The sequence below is a fragment of the Hyaena hyaena genome, unplaced genomic scaffold (assembly GCF_003009895.1).
Source record: "Hyaena hyaena isolate Hyena2069 unplaced genomic scaffold, ASM300989v1 scaffold_462, whole genome shotgun sequence".
NCBI lineage: Eukaryota > Metazoa > Chordata > Mammalia > Carnivora > Hyaenidae > Hyaena > Hyaena hyaena.
The window spans coordinates 1,441,948-1,447,742 of record NW_024081092.1 but is presented as its reverse complement, the minus strand read 5'-3'; positions in this window follow the sequence as shown (position 1 = coordinate 1,447,742).

The window sequence follows — 5,795 nt, the reverse complement described above, 5'->3', positions numbered from 1 at the left end:
TTGCAGAGAGTAAATCTGACACCATTAAAGGTTTAGCTATTCCTGATGTAGCAGTCATCTCTAAGGGTTGTTGGAAAACAAAGGGGTTACTTGAGGAGTGGGAGGCGTAGCCATTGAGTCCTCAGCATTGTTTTAACAATTTCCGCCCTTGGAGGGCTCCATAGCCTGAGCCAAAGCAGTAGCAAAAACAGCAGCATTATGTTCAGTTCCCCCAACTCCTGAACAAGCTCTAATATATTCAGCTATAGAAGCTCCCTGCCCTTTTAAAGGGCCCAAAACACGTTTACATTCCGGGTTTGCATTTTCAAAAGCGAGTGTCTGCAAAAGTATCTCTGAGATTTCATCACGTCCAACATCCCGCTCAACAGCCACCCGCAATCTAGCAAGAAAATCAGTATTAGGGTTCATTGGGTCCTTGTAAAGTTTTTTGTAAAAGAAGGCTGAGCGTGGCCAGTAGGTACAACACGGCGCCAAGCCCTAAGAAATACCTGGCGCACCTGCTGTAAATCCTGGTCGGAAAATTGAGCCTGTTCTCTCAAGGCTCGAAATTGTCTCTCTCCCATCAATTTATCCTCCAGAGGACCAGGAGGGTTCTGTCCCTCATTAATTTGAGCCTGCTTTCGGGCTTCCTCTTCCCACCAACTCCTTAAATGCAGAAAGCAATGCAAGTGCTTGAGTGATAGCACTACATAGAGTCCACATTTCAAAGGGATTATGTTACCCTTCCGATGCTGTTGCTGTAATTCCTTCTGTATTAATTTCCATTCCTTTAAGTTTAATTGTACTTTGGGTTGGCACTTAAACCCATAACAATGCTGCTCCACAAGGCGGAATAACTCAAATAAACGGCGACTAGATACCTTCACCCCGATGGAGTGGAGAAGTCCTTTGACTAGCTCCATGTATTGTGCCTTTGCTGATGGGGAATTCCCCATAATTTTCCCGAAAGTTCCCCTGCCTTGGACCTACAATCCCCAAGGGATATTCACCCTTTCGGTTTCGTTCACCCTCGAGCCCCACATTGGGCGCCAGATGTTGCGGACGAAATGACACATAGGACAAGACACACACAAAAGACAGACACAGACACAACTCCGGCCGGAGGAACAATTCTACGCAATCCCCTCTTGCGGTTTATTTTATACCCCGGTAACTGGATACAAACTGAAATCTACAAGATGCATTCCTTTACCAATTAAGGGCAAGTAGCCAAACACATTTCAAGGACAGGGGGGAGCAAAGGGAGGAGCGACCACAACATGTTTACTAAGAGGCCTGCCCGCAACTCCAGCCTTCTCCTTACTTCTAAGAGGGCATGTTCCCTCGTTTGCGAGCGGACCATTAAACTTGGATATTGTGTGCAGGCCTCCTGGCAGAGCCTCCTGTTTGCAGGCATGCTTTGCCCAGGCAGGGAGCCCCGTGTGCAGGCACATCCCCGCGTCCCTAACCATGCTTTCTTGTGGTCACTGTCGGGCTCCCACACTCTTTACTCTCTAGCTTTAAGAATCAGGTTGATTGGAAGCAAATTTTCATTTGTGTTTGCGTGGCAAATGTGTGTGTTACAAGATGATACATTCATAATTCTCACTTCATACTGTTCACTTTTAGAGATACTCAAGTAGTATAAGGGACCAACCTGAGAGCCCCAGCCACATCTGGAACTTTAAGTTAGTATTCCTGTGTGGATTTGTTTGCAAGTTGATTGACCTTGGACTGCTTCATAAATGTTTGGCTTGCTATCCTAAAGTGAAGTTATAAATGCATGTTGGGCAATAAGAAGGCCAAACCATGTCTCAGCATTTTATTTTCAAAGTTATGTGTTTTTATTTGACTTCCCTTCTTTATATACGTTACCACTGAGAAGGAAACATGAAGTGAACCAAGGTGAGTTCTAAAATAGCACAACTGTAGAGTTTTGGCAGGGGGAGAGCAAAACCAGACGGATGACAGGTTTAAAGGTCAAGACTATCAGTTTCTCCAAGTAGAGAAAGCGCATCATCGTTTTCCAAGAATCAGATAACTCACCCAAGGCAAGCTGAGGCAAAGCACAAGCTAACACCCTGCAACCCCCACCTCCCTCTAGGTGGGACACAGGTGACATTCCTAGGCATTTCTGGCTACCCTAAAGCTAAGTAAAAGAGAAAACAAATGGTTAACTGATATATATCATAGTTATGCAAAACATGAGTCTCCATCAGTTTACAAATATCTTAGTAAATTACAAGAAAAAGGCAATCTTATTAATAGCCTAATCTCCAGAAACCTATAGACTTATTTTCCTGGAGTAATAACCCTCCATACCCTCCCTCCATAGTGCTGTGGTGAACAAAGGCAAGAAGGAAATGGTAAATAAAATAGAATTTCCTTGTAACCTGCAGCCCATTGACAAATAGTTGAGATAGGCAGAGTATAACATTTCTTCAAGAACTCCCTACTGTCTTAAAGTTAATACCTTACTATAGAAAAAAACCACCTTAGCTTGACAAAGCTAGGCCTCCAATATCTCATGAATCTTCTTTAGCATATCAAAGTCCTTCTGGAAACCTTTCTTTTATCCTTCTCCAAGTCCCAGGTATATAATTATTACTGGCCCTCAGGCTTATAATGCAGCTCTTTCTGCCCACAGGTCCTGTCCCTGTGTGTTAAAAAAATCATCTTTTTGCACCAAAGATGTCTCAAGAATTCTTTCCTTGCCATAGGCTCCAGACCCCCACCACTCCAAAACTGCATCACACCCAGGTAATGATATGGGAACATTTAAAAACATTTCATTTCTCATGTTAATCTGTCTTATATTAATTTTATTATTAAACTAGCCAAAGAACTTAGAAGGGAGAAAGGGAGGTTTCTGCCCCTATATAACAAATAAAAATGATAAATTTGCAGTCCTCTTTCCTCAGAGTTCTGTTACCTTAATTGTATCCACTTTAAAGTTATTTATATATTTTACTATATATTTTTTATTAATAGATTTATTTTTGAATTCTAAGGGTTCTAAGGGTACTAAATGTGTAAGAAGAGAAATACATAAATCATCTTTGTCTTCTGACTCCTTTGATTGGGTCAATGGCTTATGTCTAATAACTTGGGGGCCCTTCTGGGGTTCACCTCCCCTCACAGGGTCCACGTCCTCTTGCGAGAGGGGAGACACATCCCACCGCAGTTTGGGTGGCTTTTCTGTGAATTATAGTTGTCTTAGTTGCATTATTAACTTAGATCCACATTTTGTTTCGTTCTCTACTTATGTTTTATGTACCTCTTATCAATCAATAATTTTACCTTCTCCACTCCTAAGCCACATTTACCCACTGATTAGAGAAACCTAATAGGGACCTGATGGTAACATTTGTTTTGAAATTATCTGACACACATGATATAGCAGGTCTCAAAAGGCACCTCATTGTCTGGAAGAATGCATACCTCCAGATTGTTTCAACACCCCCCCCCCACCCCAAGGTTTCAAGAAACCCTTCACCCTTCCTCATGTATTCACCAACTTTGCAAACACATATAAGCTATCCTTAGGCTCAACAGGACAAGGCAGCTTTGGGAATGATCCCTTTGCTTCTCATTGGACTGTCGTTCTGATAATAAAGCTTTCTTTGTTTCAAAACTGTTGTCTCAGACATTGTCTTACAGCACACTGGGTGCCCAGACAAGTTTGAGTTTGGTAATATCAGGAAGATTGAGTAACTCTCCAAAATGCCCAAAGCTATCATCTTAAATACTGTTTTCAGCTGTAGACAAAAGATGTTCATAGTGAGGAGTCAGTGATGGTGATGTCGAAAAGAAAGGCAAAATAAATGCAGAAAAAATTGAATTTCCTTACAACTTGCAGCCTATTGACAAGTACTTAGGACTGGCCAAGTGACCTTTCTCCAGGAATTCAACTGCTTTTAGGTCACAACTTTGCTAGAACCAAAATGCGACCTTAGCTTGACAGTGTAGAGGCTGCTTTAGGGAAACAGGCTTGAGCAATGGAATGTGGAAAGGGCCACAGTGACCACCTGGCTGAATACAGACAGGCCCATCAGGTGACATGGGTCTTAACAGACCCATGGGCTACTTACAACTAGGCACAGGTACCAAAAGGAGAAGATTCCATACATCATCATATCTTCTCCATACATCACCATATCTCAAAACCCCTTTTCAAGATATATATTGACGATCATCCTTCAAACATATGGCCCATTGGTATACATCTGAAGGGTCTCAGACTAATGTTTTCCTAGACAGTAGTAAATGACCTTATCCTAACAGCAATTAGCCCCTCAAGGTCCTGGAAGCCTCACTTCCACATTCCTTAGAGACTTCTGCTATCCCTAACCTCCTACTAACTGAAAAGTATATCATCAGTCACTCCTCACAATCCCAGGAGGGCAGCTCTTTATGCCCACAGGTCCTGTCCCTGTGCTTTAATAAACCACATTTCTGCACCAAACGCTTTTCAAAAATTCTTTCTTCACTTTTTGCTCAGGGCCCCACATCACATCATTATCACACCAATAGGAGGTTACCAGAGAAGCCCAGTAAACAAGAGTACGGTTGTTATGCAGATTTAAGTCTGTGCCTTCTCCATTGAGAACAGTTTCTAGAGATTTAGAGTCATTCCTCTCTTGCCTCAGTGAGGGTGACACCCTTACAAATGGAAATTTCCCTTACAAATGTAAATGTCTCTTCTAACATCTACCCAGTTTTCAGAGCTTCATGTGTCTGCCATTTCTTAAAAATAACCAGCTTAAAATAATCCATAACCCAAAGAGGTATATTTTGGGGACGTATATTTTGCTCTCCTTCAGTTCCTAGTACTTGTTTTTGTCCCTAATACTTAACCATATATATATTATTATATGATTAAATATAAAATTATACCAAGTACATTTAGCTATATGCTACAAAGTCCCCCCCACCACCACCACTTTTCTCCCCTTCTCCCTCTCCTTCCCATTCACACCTGCTAAGCAGGGTAATCTGTGTTCAAATCCTGGTGTGTTGACTTCCAGATCTCTTACTAAACATACCATCTCTTTACAAACATGCATAAGAAGGGGGCACATGATGTATAAGGTCTCAGATTCTAGATCATGAATGCCATGATTGGAATCCTGTCACCACCTCTTACTATCTGTGTGACTTTAGGGAAGCTATTTATCTATTTATCTTCTCTGACTCGCTTTCCACATTAGTAAAACTGGGATAATAATAGTACCTACATCACTCACTGGGTTTTGGTGAAGTTTTGAATGAGTGATTATGTGAAATGCTTCTATACTGGTGTCACAAAATAAGCACTATAGAAGTGCTACATGAGTAAGGATTTGGGGGTTCATTTTTATGAAATGGGATTTCTCTTCAATCCAATTTTATTTTTAATAAAAATGTTTTCATTTGTTTAAATGTTCATTTATGTTTGCAGGAGAAAGAGAGCAGGGGAGGAGCAGAGAGGAGAGTTGGAGAGAGAATCGCAAGCAAGTGTCAGTGTGGAGCACAATGTGGGGCTCAGTCTCATGAACTATGAGATCATGACTTGAGCCATAATCAAGAATCAGTCACTTAAGTGACTGAGCTACCCAGGCACCCCTAAAAATTTTTCATTCTTAAAAATAAACTACAGGATTCTCTTCACATTAAGAAATGGAAACTGTTTAAGAAACATAGCTGCATGACAGTTAAGGCCTATAACAAATCTATTTAACAGTTGTTTAATGGACAATTGGGTTGTTTCCAGATATTTTAGCATTATTATTTGTGAGAAATAAGCCCACTGACCCAATTAAAGAAGGGACATGGAG